Below are 21864 nucleotides of genomic sequence, written 5' to 3' on the forward strand. Positions count from 1 at the left end.
TCCAAAATTCCCAGTATTTCTCGTCATATTTTTATTTACAAATATTAGCGATTTTTTTTGTACTGAAAGTGGCTGGAATTGACTGCAGCTTATGATGTCTATAATTATCTGAAATGTTGAGGGCTAGCTACTTAGCTTAGGCTAGTGCTAGCTGTGCTTCCCACAAAAAGTCAGGGGTCTTTCTACTCGCACTGCTATTTTTAAACCTTCTCTCCTCCCTTTCGTTCTGCAAACTACTATGCTGTAATCAGCAGCATTGTCCTCATTATTGTTAGCACCTCATACCCTTGGGCCTAGGGTGGGTAGAGCTCATTTACAGGTATCTGACTCTTAGTTTTGATAATGCACATCTAACGAATATACATACACTACTTCCACTTGAAATTAAAAGGTGTAATGGCTCACCCCGTTAGCTTAACATTAGCTTAGCATAGCGGAGCTGGTGTAGCCGTATCTTACAAGGCATTTATCATTCTGACATTGACCTGTATGCACAAAAACGTATAAATATAAGCATACCTCAAAGAAAACGTATGAGTCCAGGCTTTTATAAGTCTTCATCTTCTCCATTGTGTGGATGCCTGGGCTGTTGATAAGGTACTCCTAAATGGAGTGTCATTGAAGATCTGGACACGTAGTAGGGTCGTTTTCCCATGATCCCAGTGCAATTTGGTACGGACATGACCGCAAACCAACCAGTTCTATTTTTTCTTTATACCGTAGCTTGGGTTTTGGCTCAAGATTTCCGAAATAATCACCAGACTTTTTTCTACGGGTCAAAACCGTGTGGTTTCGGCGGTCAAATCACGGTTGCTAATGACTTTGTTGCCCCCTCTTAAAATGGCGGCGTGCGTTGCTAAGGAAGGTATGGTCACGTGTCCCAGACTCTGACGTCACTGCGAAAAGGTCTATTAGTAATTGTAGACAACATCGGACGTTTCTAATCTGACTTTTTATTACAAATTATACATTTTAGTAACTCTCTACAGGCTCTATTATCCATTTTGCTTGTTAAAAACATAGGATATACGTGTAAATTTAATTTTAAAAACGTTTTATTAAAGGAAGGGCTGTGACTCTACATGATGTGAGACAGAGGGGGCGGCGGCCTAGCACCCTCTATCGACCAGCTGCCCTTGGTCTCTTTGTGGTCATTCTTTTTATTTTTCATCGGTTTGTGGTCATTTTGCGTCTCTTTGTGGTCTTTTTGTTCAATTTTAATGACCGAATCTGGGAATCAGGACAGAGATGCGCAAGATTTTTGGAGCTAGTATCTGAGGAATCTTTTCCACGTCAGTCTAGTGCAGTGTCCGCTGTCAGAATGCATCATCTCCACATGATACTGCATTTGTCTTTGATGCCGTTGCCTAGCGACAGGGGCCCCTCCCACTGGCACCCAGAGGCCAAGCTAATGGCCACAAAAAGAGCCCTAAAACGGCCCCCATTCATCCGATGTGCTTCAAACTTGACTCTGCACCTCCTTGGATCGCCAGCTATAAGTCTGGTAAGTTTGAAGCAGATTTCATGTTGTGTTGTTGAGATGTGCTCAGAACAAACACACATGCGTAAAAATTCCTCTTTATTACCAATGGCAGACGTGGAGTTGTGATGCATAAAGTGTTCTATCAAAGGAGGATGTTCTCATTTTCATGAATGTCTGGTGCGTCCTAATCAGCTGTATCACATCCTTTCAGGTTTGCTGCACTACTTTGCACATCATCTCGGTGCAACAACGCCCAGCTATCGACTGGAGCGTGCTCAGTGTATCAGCCCGTCTGCTTCTTGTTCTGACTGCTCCGTCGATACAAACTCATGCTCAGCCCCTCCTGCAGAGATAACACCATTTATCTCCGTCTTACTTCACACGTTGCCGTTCTTAGGCTCCAGTGAGGTGCTGTTGTTTTTGTTTTCATGCACAGTTAATAGCACATCTCACCACCAGCACCGAGCAATGACCTGATAACTAAAGCAAAGTCAGCTCTATTTCTTAAAAAACATTTCTATCTATGACTGAGCTGCATTGTCATTTAGGTTTTGAAACCAAACCAAAATGAGAATGCAGCCACAAGTTCTGTATCAGGAAATAGAAGCAGAATTCTCTGAATTTTAACCGTGAGAATGGGGTCCATGCATGATTCTTAGAAATAAATTTGGTTGACTCGGTGTTTGGTTAGATTTAGACACCAAACCTGCATCCGCTGACCTATTCTATTTCTTTTTTATTTGCTCTATCAGAAATATATAAAAGAAAATACAACCTACTTTCACCTTTAAAGACACGGAGACCCACTCTTTGTTTTTTCTTGTCTTTCAGATTATTTTAACTGAAAGTCTGTTGATCAAACTCAGCGCACATCCTCACTCTTGTGGCCTAGCGCACTCTAGCGCCCTCTATTGACCAGCCGCCCCTGATTAGGATTACATTCAAATATTCAAATACAAGTCACTAAAGGAGCGACTTACAGCCACAAGAAATAAACAAGGTCGTATATGTGACCAAAGACAGTCTGACCATCAACACTGACCTTTTCTTCTTTTTTTAAAAAAACACAGTTAAGTGAAACACTTGAACAAATATTGCATAAACCTATCAATAGCAACTTTTCTTTTAAACAAACACTGCAAGACAACATGAGGCTCAAACACCAGTGCAAAACAGAAACATTGAACATCACAAACCAGTATTCAAGTACTGTATTTTCCGCTCCATAAGGCGCATCCGATTGTAAGGCCCAGTCTCGATTACGGGTTTATTTCTGTATTTAAGCCAAATATAAGGGGCACCGTATTATTGGGCGCATGCTAAAACAAGGAAACAGAAGCAAAACAGTGAGCTTGGCTGAACTTTATTCTACTACACATTTAAAAATACACTCACATTATTTTTTGATCAATCTTTTGTCACAAATCCATCAAAGTCCTCGTCTTCTGTATCTGAATTGAACAGCTGGGCAATTTCGACATCAAACATGCCGGGTTCACTCTCGTCATTGTCGGAGTCAGTCTCGTTGCCGGGTGGCTGTTCAGCAATGATGCCAGCTTTCGTGAAAGCTCGAACAATAGTCAGTACTGTACATAACTTTATGTAATGTTCTCTAATAGGTTTATCTCTGCCAGTGTGTGTAGTGTACGTATTACGTCCCTATGTCGGCGGGAAATGGTCCGACAGTCAGATTTTGGAACTCAGTGCACACATAAGACGCACCATCGATTTTTGAGAAAATTAAAGGCATTTAAGTGCTCCTTATAGTGCGGAAAATACGGTAGTCTATTTTTGAGGACCTGAGCTTTGTTGGAAAGGCTGCCCCCATCAAGCTCCATGATCACCTTTTGGACCACTTCAGAGAAGGACCTCTGTTGAGGATAGTCCATGTTTAGGGCATACAGGAGTCCAAAGAGGAGGCCAACAGAACATTGCCCAGTTCTTGGATGACTATTTTGCCTTCCAGGATGATTCCCATGTCACCTGCTTTGGACTGGGCTTCATGTCGTTTTGCAGTGAAGATTCCCACAGTAGGGTCTTGTGCATAGTCCTCAAAGACGGCTTCACCGTTTCCCTACAATGAGATAAAAAGTCAGTACACTATGACAAGTACACTTCTGGACACCACATACGAAAAAGTTTAGTGAGGCATAGTGGGTTGTGTAAATAAATCTCTAAGGAACATTCACAAGTTTATGGAATCCAAAGAGAGGTAGAAAAAAATCTGCAGAACTAATTGGCTCTCAAATATTTTATTGCTTACACCACAGAGTGACGTTTCCAACCTTTATTGTTCAATAAATGACAGATTAAAAAAACTGATTTTTGGGGCTCAATATTTATTTTTGTACAGCAGCATTTGTTATTTTTTGTAATACATGAGCATTTCTACTTGCATTTTTACTTAATAGATTGTGATTCATTGTGCTTCACGTCCATCAGAACTTGTGTTTGTAAAGATAAGGTTAAGTAAATTTAGAATAAGGTTTACTGTCATTTTTCTGCCCGTCAAAAATATGCTGAGGTTAACTGATTACTCTAAATTGCCCGTAGGTGTGAGAGTGATTGTTTGTCTGTATATGTAGCCCTGTGACAGACTGGTGACCTGTCCAGGGTGTCCCCTGCCTTCCCCCAAGTCAGCTGAAATAGTCTCCAGCACCCCCTGCGACCCTAGTGAGGATAAAGCGGTGTATAGAGAATGGATGGATTGATCTTGTCTTCTCTCTCCTTGTCCTGGCCCTCTGGCTCCCTCTGTTGGTGTCTGTTGGTCTCTGCGTCTGTCTGTCTGCCTTCCTTGTCTCATTCACCTGCCTGCACTTTGCTGATTGCTGTAACACACATCAGCTGCACTAATTAGTTCACTCCGTTCACCTGTTCTCCACCTCACCTCCACCTATTTTAGCTCTGTGCTTTCGCTGCCTCCCTGTCGGATCATTGGCTCACATGCTGTCACAGACTCTGTTCCCACTCTTGGATTTTGTTCTCCACACCAAGCCCTGTGAATTCCTCATCACCTTCAGCCCCTTGGACTCCCCTGCTTCCTCCATCCTGGATTTCCCTCACTTGGACTCTCTTTTGCTCCAACCTGTTCATGGATATTCCCCAGCCTTCTGTCTGCCAGTTTTGTTCCCCCACTAACTTCTGGGTTCCCTGAGCCTGTCTGCTTTGCCTCCTTAGTTTTGTTTCCTCTGGTTTTTGTAAGTACCTTGTTTAGTTTATCTCTGTTTGGATTCTATGATTGAGCTGCTGGTTTTTTGTAGGTCAAGTTTTGTAATTCATTCTAGTCTTAGATCTGGTTCAGGTTATCTCCTGGATTGTTTCCCCCTCGCTGTATAGCTTTAGTTATTTATTAGTCAAATACATTTCTTTCTGCTATTTGCCTGTTTCTGTGTGCCTGCGCCTGGGTTCTCCAACCCCTCTGTAACACCGGTGGATTCTACCAACCACAGTAGGTTAACTGGCTCTAGCTTCAGTTACATCTTCAAGTCAAAATAAACTCTGCAGGCAACAGTGGGAATGACACAGAAAACGAGCTTTAAGTTTCTGCAAACCACATATGAGCAACTCTATCATGCTGTGAATGTTTTTGAGCACAGAACTGCTCAGAAAAGGTCTGCTGATGGGACTCAAAAATGTGGAGGACAGTTTTTTCATTTGACAATATAATACTGTATATACAAGTACAGATTGGAGCACTTCAGCAGTAGAAGAACCAGGATTGCTCAAAATGGAGTGAATGAAGTGAAACAGCACTCCAGATATGTTTTGATGAGGGAATATTGTCATACCATTGTTAAAAGCTCTTAAAAAGTACCATTACAGATCTGACACTGGATTCTACATGGACTGCAGAAATGTCTTAATTCAAGTCTCTTTATTCTGTTATTTCTAAAAGGAAAAAAAGTATGCCTGGCTTCTTATGGGTTAAAATCATTTTTCTCTCCTCTTACGTCTGTCATGTGTCCATCAGCTGCTTCAGCTTCTTTCCAACTTGTCTTCCTTCTTCTGATACAGGGTGAGGAGTGTCAGACAAAATGTCCAGCTGAGAGAAGAAACAGGACTGGAGCAGGAGGGTCGTCAATCTCTTGAACTCTGCATTTATCTGAAATGAGACAAATGTATAGCACATAGCCATGTTTTCAAAAATGCTAACAACCAGCTTGTTGTCATAAACCAGGCTGGGGTCATGTGACAGTGTTCTAAACAGCTCATACTGTAGCTTACAATCAACAGGTTTCAAGTGGTTTAAAACTAGGACTGTTAATTGTAGCAATTGTAAATTTTATGTAATTCTAGCTTTTAATATATAAACTACATTTTTCTATGGTGATAAACCATTTCTGAAAAAAATCTCCAAATACAATATGGGCAATGACAAGTCTATTTTTTTTTGTCAGAACCAAACCTGCCATAGGAGTCATTTTAACTGACAAATGAGACTCATAATTAAATAGCTAAACCAAATAGTTGATTCTTAATTCATTTGTTCCTCAGACAGAATGCATTAGCTTTTTTTTAATTCATGTGAATATGGCCAGAAATTACAGATATTAACCATAAACCAGCTCAAAAACATCTGCACTATGACCGTTTAAAGCCACATGGAATCTGTCACAAGAAACTATGCTCAACAAAAATATAAACGCAACACTTTTGTTTTTGCTCCCATTTTTTAAGAGATAAACTCGAAGATTTCTAAAACTTGTTCCACATACACAATATCACCATGTCTCTCAAATATTTTTCATAAATCTGTGATAGTGAGCACTTCTCCTTTGCTGAGATAATCCATCCCACCTCACAGGTGTGCCATATCAAGATGCTGATTAGACACCATGATTACTGCACAGGTGTGCCTTAGACTGCCCACAATTAAAGGCCACTCTGAAAGGTGCAGTTTTATCACACAGCACAATGCCACAGATGTGGCAAGATTTGAGGAAGCGTGCAATTGGCATGCTGACAGCAGGAATGTCAACCAGAGCTGTTGCTCGTGTAGCAAAACGTTTTCACAACAGCAACATCCTCAGAACATTTCAGGTAAAATGTTCCACCTTTGTTAATGTTTAAATTACAGGAACGTTTTATAAAAACACATTCTCTCTTCTGAGACCTCGATAACATCTAAAGAACATTTTCTGAATGTAGATTTCAGAATGTTATTCTTTTTTTTCTCACGGAACATGATTTGAAAAGAAAAGAACACAGTATATTTGAATAGTTTTGAATCAATAAGCTGGTCTGCAGCTGTAATGTGTTCCAGCCCGATCTCACGGGGATTCGTGAAACTGTCACGTAAATTTTTGTTTCGGTTTCGTGCGCACCAACACGATTTCGTCATGTTTTTCGTGCCGCTCACCACGAAATGCGCACCAATGTATTTTAAACGGCGGACTTTTCGTGCCACTCAGAACGTATTTCAAACGAATGGGTATATTATATTTTTAATGTAAAACCGTGGCGAATCCAACGCTATATTTTGCATGACATCGTCCCTAACCATAACCCTAACCATAATCTAACCATAATCTAACCATAACCTAACCATAACCTAACCATAACCCGGTGGTACACTTACCAATTTGCATAGGAATTTGAAGAATGTCCGACGGCCGCAAACGCGATCACACAAGCAGTATACGCCGATGGACAGCTTAGATCGCCATGAATCCGCCGGTATAAACCACTTTCAGATGTGATTACCACAGCGGGTTTCGTTGTGAGCAACACGATAAACATTTCGTGGTGAGCGGCACGAAAAACATGACGAAATCGTGTTGGTGCGCACGAAACCGAAACAAAAATTTACGTGACAGTTTCACGAATCCCCGTGAGACCGGGTTGTGTGTTCTCATGTTGAGCTTCATGTAGAAACAGCGCCCTCTGCAGGAGTTACTTGGCTTTAACTCGCACTAAACCATGAGTGGTGTTCAAATCCACTCAGCAGCAGTGGTTTAAAGTGATCTCTGACCATAACAACCCCGTAGAACTTGTCCTAAACCTTAAACTACGGAAAAGCAGAGAATTTTCCTTTTTTGATACGTTGCTTTTGCTCTTTCTAACAATGTTGCAGACAATGTCAGAAAGTTTAAACAGTGCTTGTTTTTTGTTTGTTGTTGCTACTTTAACAATTATCATCTGCAAAATATGCTTTTAAGTGATAAACTTCCATAATGATCTAACAAAAAAGGCGAAAACTCCATTAAAAATGTAAAAACAGTATGAGAAATGCATGTAAGAAATTTAAAAGGCATGCCTTCAGTGCATGAGTGCTTGAATAATTTACCCATTATATGATATTTACTGCATATATACATCCAAACTGATCAATGGCACTGAAGTTTGTAAGATTTTTATTCATTTTTTCCCACAGATATTGACTCACAGTTCTTGGATTGGCCCAAAAATGTCTCTCTTCATTTATAAATTGGAACGATTAACAAAATTTGAGGCTCTTTGATTTCACAAAAACTAAATCAACAACAAAAACCCCAAAAAACTGTAATAAAAATTCAGAATTCATCAATTTTTTTTAGGGGAGGTATTTATTTCAACACCCAGTCACTGAGCTTTAGATACTAAATCTTCTGGTGTTGAATTTCAATTTCTGTCAATTTTGATTTAGTCTCCACGGCAACAGCTCCCTGGTTTCATGGGTATTGCAGTGTTTAGATTTATCTGCAACGCTAGAATGATGGACAGAACATGATTTCTCAGAGAAAAAAAAACTATTAGGCCATTAGATCACCCCATGATTTCACAATATGCAGGATAGTGTTTAGAGAAATGAAAAACCTCACGGCCTCCTACTGAGCATCTGCAGAACTCATGTTTTTCAAGAGTCCAGTCATCCGTCCTGCTCTGGTGCTGCTGACAGGCTGAACTCAGCAGCATCCAGCCGTGAAAGATGCTCCGTCTGCAGGGTTGGAGGCCGACAGCAGGAGGTCTGGGCAGGTCTGGGAACAGCGGACCACCAACACACCTGCTGACGGACGCTTCATTCAGCTTCCACTCTGTAAGTAGGTCAGAGTGAAGCTCAGGAGACTGGCCAAGAAGTATTATCAGGTGATTCGAAAAACATACAGGGACACCGACAGTTAGATCAGCATTGGTCTGTAAAAATAATGACATCTTATTCTTTTTTTTAAAAATGTGAGAAGGCAAACAATAATAAAAATAAGAATTTTATTCATATCACACCTTTTAAAAAACAGTGATTACAGGCAGAGCAAGAAAAAGAAAAGCAGAACCAGGGAAGAAAAAGTCTAAAAAACAGGGTAAATCATGGTAAAAGATTGTTAAAATGGCACCTGATACAATAATAAAAGAACCAAAAAGAAAAGCACTCAGACAGCGCAGTACTCCACCAAAGCTGCTCAGTCGTACCATTTCCAGTGGATGAAATCTTTAAAAATCTGACAGAAATCACAGCAGCATAGAATGTGTCCATAGAATATAGACGTACCCACAAACAAAATGACCTTGTGCTGAGGTGTGTGTTATGCATGTGTACGTTACGTGTGCTTACAGAATCATGTGACCTAAATATGTAGCAGGCGGCGGGAATCGATGGGACTCAGCAACACCCGCACAATATAATCAATTGTTCCTTGTATCATTTTAAGTCCCAATAAGTCCTCAGGGGTGGATTTGTAGTAGGATCACGATCATGTGATCATCAGCAGGCAGCTGATGTAGTGTTCACTTGTTAGAGTGATGCCATGCCGCTATCTTACAATGATACAGAAATCTTTAACAAATCCATGGATCCAGACTATAAGCTGCATCACGGCCAAAATCTAATCACTTGGTCCTTGTATCATTTCTGGCCTTCCCTGAAAATGTCATTCAAATCTGTTGGTCTGTTTTTGAGTAATGTTGTTTACAGGCAGACAAACCAACGCCGATCGCCACATAACTCCGCTGCATTCCTTTGATGTAGTAATAAATGGTCATTCCATCTCAATTAACTAAATCCAACACAACAAACCATCATCAATTTGGCAGATTCTTTTGAAAAGTGCTGAATGTTGATTGAGTTGACCATGTGCAAAATTAGTTTTTGAGATAAAAATTGAGGAGTCATGTGGATTTTTTTGCATCGTTTTCTTTGCTCCAATCTGTAGATCAATGTTTAAATTAGCCTCAGCTTGAGAAATACACACGTGGACAAAATTGTTGGTACCCCTCAGTTAAAGAAGGAAAAACCCACAATTCTCACTGAAATCACTTGAAACTCACAAAAGTAACAATAAATAAAAATTTATTGAAAATTAAATAATCAAAATCAGCCATCACTTTTGAATTGTTGATTAACATAATTATTTAAAAAAACAAACTAATGAAATAGGGCTGGACAAAAATGATGGTACCCATAACTTAATATTTTGTTGCACAACCTTTTGAGGCAATCACTGCAATTAAACGATTTCTGTATTTGTCAATGAGCGTTCTGCAGCTGTCAACAGGTATTTTGGCCTACTCCTCATGAGCAAACAGCTCCAGTTGTCTCAGGTTTGATGGGTGTCTTCTCCAAATGGCATGTTTCAGCTCCTTCCACATATGTTCAATGGGATTCAGATCTGGGCTCATAGAAGGCCACTTTAGAATAGTCCAACGCTTTTCTCTCAGCCATTCTTGGGTGTTTTTGGCTGTGTGTTTTGGATCGTTGTCCTGTTGGAAGACCCATGACCTGCGACTGAGACCAAGCTTTCTGACACTAGGCAGCACATTTCTCTCCAGAATGCCTTGATAGTCTTCAGATTTCATCGTACCTTGCACACTTTCAAGACACCCTGTGCCAGATGCAGCAAAGCAGCCCCAAAACATTACTGAGCCTCCTCCATGTTTCACCGTAGGGACAGTGTTCTTTTCTTCGTATGCTTGGTTTTTGAGTCTATGAACATAGAGTTGATGTGCCTTACCAAAAAGCTCCAGTTTGGTCTCATCTGTCCAAAGGACATTCTCCCAGAAGCTTTGTGGCTTGTCAACATGCATTTTTGCAAATTCCAGTCTCGCTTTTTTATGAGTTTTTTTCGGCAGTGGTGTCCTCCTTGGTCGTCTCCCATGAAGTCCACTTTGGCTCAAACAACGACGAATGGTGCGATCTGACACTGATGTACCTTGGCCTTGGAGTTCACCTTTAATTTCTTTGGAGGTTGCTCTGGGCTCTTTGGATACAATTCCAACGATCCGTCTCTTCAATTTGTCATCAATTTTCCTCTTGCGGCCACGTCCAGGGAGGTTGGCTACTGTCCCGTGGGTCTTGAACTTCTGAATAATATGAGCCACTGTTGTCACAGGAACTTCAAGCTGTTTAGAGATGGTCTTATAGCCTTTACCTTTAAGATGTTTGTCTATAATTTTTTTTCGGATGTCCTGGGACAATTCTCTCCTTCGCTTTCTGTTGTCCATGTTCAGTGTGGTACACACCTTTTCACCAAACAGCAGGGTGACTACTTGTCTCCCTTTAAATAGGCAGACTGACTGATTATGAGTTTGGAAACACCTGTGATGTCAATTAAATGACACACCTGAGTTAATCATGTCACTCTGGTCAAATAGTTTTCAATCTTTTATAGAGGTACCATCATTTTTGTCCAGGCCTGTTTCATTAGTTTGTTTTTTTAAATAATTATGTTAATCAACAATTCAAAAGTGATGGCTGTTTTTGATTATTTAATTTTCAATAAATTTTTATTTATTGTTACTTTTGTGAGTTTCAAGTGATTTCAGTGAGAATTGTGGGTTTTTCCTTCTTTAACTGAGGGGTACCAACAATTTTGTCCACGTGTGTAATGCAGCTACAGCCCTGGAATGTTGTTTTGTCATTGATATGTACATCTGGTCTTCAACGCTACAGCCCTGCTGTGAGAGAACAATACAAGCCAGTTATATGATGGGACAAAATTTGATATTTTATGAATGTTTCATCCAGATTTGTTTCTCCATTTCTGAGTAATGTGTTGTGCACAGACAGACAGACGCTGATCATCACATAACTCCGCTGTGTTCCTTGGCAGAATAATAAAGTGAAATAAAATATACAAAATATAATACAGAAAAAAATCAACAGAATAGAATGTGCAAATGACAGAAGAAGGTTTACAGATATAATGAATGACATTTAGAATGTGAACTGGTTATAAATGAGCTATTTTAGATATTTTTCCTGCAAAATTTGTCTCGTATGGGCGATGTACATAATAAAATCTGTGCAGAGAATCTCTTTTTCTTTGGAAATTTGCAGCAGAATTAGTTAATAACCTCTCAGTGCATAATAATAAATAAAAAACAAAGTCCATAAATGTGCAATTTTTGATTTTTTTACTCACCCCAAACTGGTTTAGCGCTGACAAATTTGTGCACAGAATTTCCTTTTCAATGCAAATATGCAGCAGAATTGGTCAATAGTCTCTGTGTGTAATAATAATTAAAAACCAAAAAGTGCATAAACATTTCAACAGGCCTCCCTGTGCAGACAGTAAACAGAGCTGCTGCTGAGAATTTGTCGTTTTTTACTATTTAATGTTTCTATCAGACAAACAGATAGACAAACCAAGAAGAACTAAGAAGAACTTTATTCATATAATACCTTTTAAAGGCAGAGCAGCAAAACAAAGGAAAACAAGACCAGAGAGGCAAAAGTCTAAAAAAATAGAGTAAAACATGGTAAAAGATTGTCAAAACAGCACCAAAGACAATAAAGAAAGAACCAAAAATGCCATATCAGGTAAAGAAAACAGAAAATAAAGGATAAAACCATAAAGACAAGACTAAAAATAAAAATGTTAGTAGTAGTAATAGTAATATTAGTAGTAATTGAATAATTATGTAAATAAAGCATAAAAGAGAGGAAAACTGACAAAGAAACAATCTAAGAAAAGACAAAAATGCAACAATAAAAGGCAAAAAGTACATTTCACTATATAACATATAGAATCCAGGTTAAAGTAAACACACTGTGCTTTAATAAAAGCATCAGCAGATAGTTGTGCAGCTCAGCAAGCATGGAAAAAAAAGTTTTCCAGATATTTCTGACAACAGATTTTTAGATTTTTTCAATTATAGAACATTTATTGTGATAAATTAAAAGGGAGAACATCTTGCCTTTTTGTTGAGGGAACACATTATAGAACGTTCTTCTATAGGACGGTTCCACAATGACAACAAAGGATGTTCCTGACAGCAAAAACAGGTTCCTTTAAGTTGCATTTAGACTTCAGATGACAGAATGTTCTTCATATGACGTTTAATATATGAGCTCTGCAATATTTGGGGATGTTGTTGAGGGAACAATGTTCCCCAGTGTTAGAACAATGGATCACAACGAGGCACAGAAATTCTAGCATGCAGCGTTGGAGCATGGAGAACCTCAGCTAGAACCTCCGTCCGTCACGTCGGGTCGTCGCAGGTCAGTGTGTGCGGTCGTTCTGACACAGGTGGTGTTTTTCTGTATTAATGTACGCCCATTCAGTGGAATCAAAACAGGAAGGGGAAAGTTTAGAAAGTGAAATACGACGAGGTTTGACTTCTACAGAAAGAGGAACTTCTGAGGAGTTACTGGAAAGGAGACGCCTCTTTCCCACATGCGTCTTCCTTTTTTTTTAGTCTATACTACATTGTTGTCCTCATTTGTTCTCACAGTTCACTTTTCATGTAGCAACAAAAGGTTTTCACAGAAAGGTCACAAAGTCAGTGCTGCTTTAGGGTTAGGGTTAGGTCAGCCATGAAACAGCTAAATGTAACTACATTACACTAACACACATGAAACACAACAGAAACATCGTTAGCTTAATGCTACATTTAGCTTTAATCAAGCTACGACTGAGCAGCTAGCTCAGCTAGCATCGCTAATTCACATTAAAGCTAATATTATTGGGTGCTAAGTATCTTCTCTGGTCAATACACACTGAAATAAACTGCACACATGATATCTGACACTGAAGTTGCAAATAATGTGCATTGCAGGATGCATCTTCTGACAGCTTACTTCACACATGATGTCATATAATAAACACCACCTGGACATTTATTTTCATTCGGCTCAATTCATTTCTCATTTATATCTCATCTCGTAGCACTTTGCATTGGGAAATGAAGACCTTTTAAATTTTACACGTGAACAATGTAGAAAAACTTGATTTTCACCAGAAGTTAGTCTGTGTGTCTTCCAAATTCCTTGCTTTTTATTTTTAATTATAATTAAATGTTCTGTATGAGCTGATACATTCCTAAACTGAAGGGATAGGAGGGAGGACTGCATGGTGGCAAAGCTTGAAACAAAATTGCCTTGTTTTACCTGATAAGATGGTGACATTTTGGACAACAGATACAGAGTTTATTTTAACTCAAAAACTGAATTTCATCTCTGCAAATCATTGGAATGTTTACCAGTATCATAGATGTGATGTGGGTCTGCTGTAAAATGAAGTTATTTCAGTTAAAATCCCAATTAACATGATGAAAAAGTGCATGTTTCCAGGTTTACTGGAACGTTTGGCCACTAACAGTGAAACAGCAGAGGGCGCTCTGATATAAGCAAACACACATCGCTGACCAACGGCCTTCAGAGTCCTCACAATAATCTTATTTTATCATGTTCAGCATGACAGCTGTCTGCAGAATCCTCCCTTCTCTGCTGCACCTGTGCATCTCCTGTCAGGAAAAAACTACCTTAATGTGGAGTATCTGAAGGATTCTCGGAGGCCAGATGGAGATGAGGCAGCACTCGAGTGGCCGGGAGGTAATTAAAATATTAATATCTGCTCTTATTTGACATGAACTGAACTGTCATGTCTAAAGGCAGAACAATAGACTGAAGATGAATGATTCCATTTCAGAAAGCAGAAGCTGTTATCAGGTCCATCCAGAGATGGCCGTGGTCACTGCGTGGTCTCACATCCGTCTCGTCATGTGGCTCCTTCTTTCCTTCCTCTGTCTGGTTAAACTCTGGTTTCTAAGAACTCGTTCGGAGCTACTGTCTCACCACAGCTTCCCACTCACGTCTCAAAAACGACAAATTCTCAGCGGCAGCTCTGTTTACTGTCTGCACAGGGAGGCCGCGTGGCATGTTTGTGCACTTTTTGGTTTTTATCTATCATTGTGCACTGAGAGATTACTGACCGATTCTGCCGCAAATTTTGCATTGAAAGGGAAATTCTGTGCACAAATTTGTCAGTACGAGTCCAGTTTGGGGCAGGTGAAAAGTCAAAAATTGCACATTTATGCACTTTTTATTTATTATTATGCACTGAGAGATTATTGACTAATCTGCTGCAAATTTGCAATGAAAAAGAGATTCTCTGCACAAATTTTATTCTGTACATTGTCCATATGAGACAAATTTGCATTTAAAAGATCTAAAATTGCACATTTATAACCACTTTACATTCTGAACATCGTTCATTATATCTGTAAACTTCTTATGTCATTTGCACATTCTATTCGGTTGATTTTTCTACATAATATTTTGTTTTATAATTTTTTGCCTTCACTTTATACTCTAATATTCTGTGTTTTTTTATTGTTTACCTCTTTGTTGAATATCTGTGCTGCTGCAACAGCTTCATTTCCCTCCAGGGATTAATTAAGTCATCCAAGTGTCATAAGTCTAAGTTGTGCATTTTTTGTGACTTGACTCTGGTTTTGTTTAGACTTTTCCTGCAGCTGCCTCATTATGGTCACTGCTGTCAACAGGCGGCAGAATACAGTCCGAATAGGAATAATATTAGAGATTTAATAGAATAGAATAGAATTTTATTGACATTTGCACAGTTACATTTTTGCACAGTTGGTCCGATGCTTCTGTGCGAAAAACACCCCTGTGGACACGTACCATAGTAAAATGATGATACGTATCCACAGTGGCGTTTTTTCATACATGGAAACGCACGGCATCTGAATGTCACCATCTTGGTGGGCGTGTCACTAGGTGGTCACATGACAGTCCTTCAGACCTTCAATCCGGTAGAAGTGTCAGACCAACACGGACCAAAGTTTCTCTTTTATAACAAAACCAGTTCAGCGAAAAGTACTTCTGAAAGCAACTGAGAAATATGCTGCTGAATCTGTCCTTGTTTTAGTTCAGTGACGGCTAATTTAGACGTTTAATGAACGTTTTGCAAGGTGTCGTACCTCCGCTCCCTGCACTGAGTTTGCACCAAGCAGAAGCCAAGACTACTTTATGCAAATGAGCTCCAGGGCCACAAGCCACAGTGTAGCTCCAAATGCACCGCAATGTAACCAGCATGCAACGTGGAGCGTTTCACATGAACAGTGAATGGGATGGAAGGAATTGACCAATCCTGTGGACACGCACCATTACAGTCATCAGATGCAGCTTTTGCCTCGGAATTGCGACATGGCTATAGTCTACGACAAAAGATCAAGCTCACAACTTCATTACTCTGTCAAGGAACACGGTGGATTTATGTGCCAATCGTTAGTTTGTCTGTCTGTCTGCAGCATTACTAAAGAATGGATTACGAGATTCGGATGAAATTTTCAGGGAAGGTCAGCAATGACGCATGGACCAAGTGATTAGATTTGTTCAAGACTTCTATATCATTGCAAGATAGCAGCACAGCGTCACTGTAACCATGACAACAAGTGAACACTACGTCAGCTGCCTGCTGATGATCTCATGATTGCGATCCTACTACAAATCCACCACTACGGACTTATTGGGACTTATCTGTCAGAAATCATACAAGGAACAGTTGATTAAATTGTGGGGGTGTTTCTGAGTCCCATCAATTCCCGCTGCCAGCTACACATGCATAACACACACCTGTGCTCAGTGAAAGGTCATTTTGTTTGTGCGCACATTTATATTAAATGGACACATTCTATGTTGCCGTGATTTCTGATCATCAATAACTAATAAACAAATGCTGCTGTGACAATGCCATATGTGGGAATGGACAGCCTTGGAGGAGGACTGTGCTCTCTGAGTGCTTTTCTAGTTAATATTGCTGCAGGTTGTTAATGAAACCTCTTGCTGTTGGAGGATTCATGCGCCTCAGAGTGTAGAAATGCTCCAACACGTGTGTGTGTGCAGCTCTCCATTACTGCAGCCCCGCCACAGGGAGTTTGCCCCAGTGGCAGAAAAAAGGCCAAAACCGGTTAATTTGGGTTTCTCCCCTCAGATGCCAGGCTGCAGCACGTTTCCTTGGTAACAGAGAAGTTTGGCTGGCAGCCAGAGCCTGCAGTGTTGGAGTCCCGCCGCATCGAAGCCAACCAAAATAGACGCACAACGCCACTCGACTGCAGAGACGGACGCTCGCATCCCACACAAACCCACAACACCGGACATGTGGCTGCCCTGTAGTACTGAGCAGCACAGAATACACACTGAGGCTGGTCCAGGCAGGCCAACATTATCCTGTCCTGTTGAACAATTTGCTGATGATGGTTAATATGTGTGTTGCAGTGGGTCTCTGGGTGTGTCTGCAACACATCTACAGCTCAGTCAGACTAAAAAGCTTGACCTCATGATGCTCTAATGAATCTGCAGAGGAACTGTTACCAGAATAAATCCAGTTTCACCCAAAAACTAGACAAATCAAGCTCAATCTTTACCTCTTCTGGTGTTTTTCCTGTTTCCCAAATCCAACACTCTTTAAATAATGTTTTAAAATCACAGAAGAGAAGTTAATCAACATGACATCATTGATGCTAAAATATAATTACAGTTGTTACAATCCATGAAATTTCAAATAAAAAATGTTAAAGCACACTTTTGTTTTTTCATCAAGATGCCAAACTACAGTTATTTTCTGGCATTCCTGAACAGAAAATTTTGTTTTGTGCATTACTCTTGTATAATTTCTGACTTTTCATGTACAAAAGGTTAAGATTTTTGGTTAATATACAAGAATATCTTGAGTTGTTCCACTTTGTTATTTGCCTTATAAATGACAATGCATTTTTTTTTGTTTGAAATAAATTTTTTGACAGATTTCAGTTCAGCATTATATTTGCAGAAAAGTTGCTTGTTAATTCCTCTATGAATTCTGAAAATTGTCATTTTCACTTCTTATTTGTCTCATAAGACTTCCTACCTACTGACTGGCAGCACTTTTTAATCTGTTTGTTACTATTTACTGTTACACACTTAAGTCAAATTTCTTATATTTGCCAATAAAACCTCTACATTCAGGAGTTAAATTGGTCCAGAGATGCAAAAAGTTGCACATTTCATTTTTATTTTAACTTTGGTGTTCCTGCTATAAATCACCTTGTTTTGTCTTTTATCAGACTGTGCAGGTGGCTAGTCAGATGACAAATAGAGAATTTGTTTCAAATTTGAATGTAGATTTGTCTGATTTTCTGCTTAAAAAACACACGTTTGTACTAAATGTGATTTGTGAAGTCATACTGTGTATGTACCTGAGATAAATTAGCAACACAGGTCAGAATTGGAGGACATTGTACTTCCTACCCATCAAGTTTCAAATAATTTATGCACAAAGTTCTAAAACATGCACTTGTTGTGTAAATGTACTTGTCCTGATATTAAATTTAACAAAAACTAGAATAAAAGAATGTTTGAAAATATTTTTAAAACACCAACTAAGTCTGAAGTTTCCCCTAAAACCTAATTTTTCTCTTGTCCAACTCCCCTGATGACCACATTGAATCTCAAATATAACAGTTAAAATTTAATTTAAATCTCCTTTTTTTTGGTCTTATTTTATCCTTGATGTCTCTTTATTTATGGGAACTTTTTTTAATCAACACAGTATTTTATAAAATAGTTGCTATACAGGGAACATGTCCCACAACAACCTTATTGATGACATTTTTGTCATTTTGTGTCTCGTTTTTCTCATTTTGTTTCTCGTTTTTGTTGCTTTGTGTCTCGTTTTTCTCATTTTGTATCTTGTTTTACTCATTTTGTCTCATTTTTCTTATTTTGTGTCTCATTTTTGATATTTATGTGACTTGTTTTTCTCATTTTGCATCTCGTTTTAGTCATTTTTTGACTTGTTTTTGCTGTTTTGTGTCTCATTTTTCTCATTTTGTGTCTTGTTTTTCTCATTTTGTCTTGTTTTCCCCTTTTGTGTCTCATTTTTCTCATTTTGTGTCTCATTTTTGCTATTTTTGTGACTTGTTTTTCTAATTTTGTCTCCTTATTTTGTGTCTTGTTTTTGCCATTTTTGTCTCATTTTTCTCAATATATGCCTCATCTGTCATTTTGTGTCTCGTTTTTGTCGTTTTAAATCTTGTTTTCTCATTATATTTCTTGTTTATCCCAGTTTGTGTCTTGTTTTCTTATTTTTTCATTCCAAAAGAAGGGTAGAGCAAAGCTATGTCTTCTCTTCTTTTTACTTTTTCTTCCTGTTTTCCATCAGTCAGTTTGTCCTCTTGGTCAGCAGTAACAGCTAGCTAAATATCTAGCTTCCACTGCTGAGAAAAAGCTAACATTAGCATGGATTAGCAACCCTGTTACTGTGATTAGAGTAGGATTAGCAAACAACAAATAAAACAGGAAATAAAAATGGCACCATTGATGTGTAAGCTGAGACAATCAAGCCTTTGATAGTTTATTATCTTTTATTGATGAATATGGAGCAGAAAATTGTAAAAGAGAAGATTTATTTTTTTAAAAATTAGAAGCCCAAATGTCCTCTAATTCTGGAATGAGCCAAATGTTAAATTAAACTACTTTTTGTGAGCTAAAGTTGTGGTTAGTACTTTCGCCTTGCAGCAAGAAGATCCCTGGTTCATGTCCCGGCTTTCCTGGGATCTTTCTGCATGGAGTTTGCATGTTCTCCCTGTGCATGCGTGGGTTTTCTCCAGGTACTCTGGCTTCCTCCCACAGTCCAAAAATATGTTGAGGTTATTTGATTACTCTAAATGTGAATGTGAGTGTGATTGTTTGTCTGTATATGTAGCCCTGTGACAGACTGGTGACCTGTCCAGGGTGTCCCCTGCCTTCGTCCGAGTCAGCTGGGATAGACTCCAGCACCCCCTGCGACCCTAATGAGGATAAAGCGGTGTATAGAGGATGGATGGATGTCTATTAATTAGTAAAAAGACTGGTCCATGCACATGAATTCGTTCACATTAATGTTAGCAACCTGATGTCACCACCACATTCCTGATACACAGAATTTAGAGAAAGATTCGACTGTGATCAGCTGGTTTGGTTGAGAACATTTCGGTTGTGTGGTTTTGGTGAAATGACATCAATAACAGACCTACTCTTTAGGTCTGGTTTTTCATTTAAATGTACTTCTTTGTATGTGGAAATGTTCCATCTGTCACTGTTGGACTCACATGTTGCAACCCTGAACCACAGAATTCCCCCCAAACAATACGAATTAAATTTAACCTCGTCTACGTGTTATGTAAGGACAGTTTCCATCTTTAATACTAAACTCAGCCCAAACTACTGTAACAGTGCCAGAAGTCTTATTGAAACACTTGACAAAATGAGAAAACATCACTGCAAATGTCAACGCCATAAACATAATAAAGAAATGGTACATCATGGTGTTAAAAAAAATGACACAATTTAACGCAAGATAGATGGTGTTTCTCTTGACACTGAGCAATTTCTACATGTATACAGAAATATTTAACTTATTTTCAAATATATCAGTGTGACTCCTGCAACAAATGCCAAAGAACTTTTAAAAGAAGACACACTTTCCCCTGCAGTTCATTCACAATAAAACCAATCCTTGCACTAATCAGTATTCTAACTGGATTATGTGATGCTTGAACTGGTAGGCTAATGGTAGCTAATGCTAGCTAATATAAATTATAGCAACTTAGCTTCAGTTACGGGACACATTTCAAAGTGAAACAACATTTGTAAACAAAATTTACATGTGGAATTTAAATCAAACATGCCCAGATGACTTAAAAGTGGTTGGAGCTTAGCTGATACATATATGCAAATTAAAGGCCGAGACCTTGGACCAGGGGTGTCAAACACGTGGCCTGCGGGCCAGATTGGACCCTCTGGAAGGCCACTTTTAGTCCGCAGGCTGCATTGATGACTTCCTAAAGTGTAAAAATTACAGAGAAGACATTAACTGTACATTGTAAATTTGTAAAACTGTCATTTTAAAATAATTTGTAAACTGTGAAGGGGTGTTTGGATCATAAAGTAAAAAAACTAGATTGCTCATGACTGTTTTGTCATTTTGGGTCTCATTTTAGAATATTTTGTCTTGATTTTTTGCCTCACTTTTGTCATTTGTCTCATGTTTTTGTCATTTTGCTATCGGTTTTTGTCATTTTGTGTTTCCTTCTTGTCTTGCTTGTGTTTTTCGTCTTATTTTTCTCATATTGTGCTTTGCTTTACTCATTGTTGTGTCATTTTTGTCATTTTGTCTTTTTTGCCTTACTTGTATTGTTTGTCCATTTTTGTCACTTTGTAACTCCTATCATTTTTGTCTCTTTTTGTTTTGTTTTATGTTTTTTGTCTAATTTTATTGTCATTTTGTTTCACACTTTTATCATTTTGTATCTCATTTTCGTCATTTTGTGTCTCATTTTTGTAATATTTTGTCTTGTTTTTCTAGCCTTTTTTGGTCTGACTTTTTTTGTTTTGACTATAAAGTAAAATACGATATTGTTCAGTTCCAGATACCTGTGACTGATTGTTTTGTGCCTTTTTGTAGATAAACTCTGATCTACAAGTTGTAATGTGTGAATGATAAGCCAAGGCATAATGTTGTCAAAACTGAACTTATTTTTCCTAAGAAAGCTCAGATTGTTCATGATGTTTTGTAAAAAGATAGTTCATTAAATAAGAACATTTTGAGAAAGTACTTTTTTGCACTAAAAAAAAGGGGGAAAGCTGTGGTTATTGACAGGTTAATATGCTGTTATTTTACTGGTCCTGCCCACTTGAGATCAAACTGGGCTGAATGAATGAAAATCTGAACTAGAATGAGTGTGACACCCCTGCTTTAGACTGTATATATAAGACGGACGTAGCCACTGCAATGTTTCAAAATCTTAAATTTAGCATTTTGGTTGCTGTCATGTTGGGTTTTTTTAAACTGAATGTGAAAAATAAAAAGGCTGCATCCAACTAAAACCCAAGAAAATTTTGCACAGACAATCAGAAAGTAGCAACACCCTAGCAAATACCCCACTTTGTTTTCTGTTTTCTTTTAAATTGAACCACAACTTACAAACTAAACACCATGCTGTATTGGAGGAGGCTTGAAACTAGCAACTGAGACCATCAACCTCTCAGAAAAATGTTTACTGAGCTAACAAACCAAGTAAGAAGTGCAATACAGAAGGACCTGTTTGGCAGCCAGACGAGTTGCCTCCTGCTGGCCCTTACAAAGAAGGCAAATTTAAGGCTTTTTAGTACTGACTTTGTAGATGCAAAGAAATGTCACTTTTTT

This window comes from Acanthochromis polyacanthus, chromosome 6, assembly GCF_021347895.1.
Source record: "Acanthochromis polyacanthus isolate Apoly-LR-REF ecotype Palm Island chromosome 6, KAUST_Apoly_ChrSc, whole genome shotgun sequence".
Classification (NCBI taxonomy): domain Eukaryota; kingdom Metazoa; phylum Chordata; class Actinopteri; family Pomacentridae; genus Acanthochromis; species Acanthochromis polyacanthus.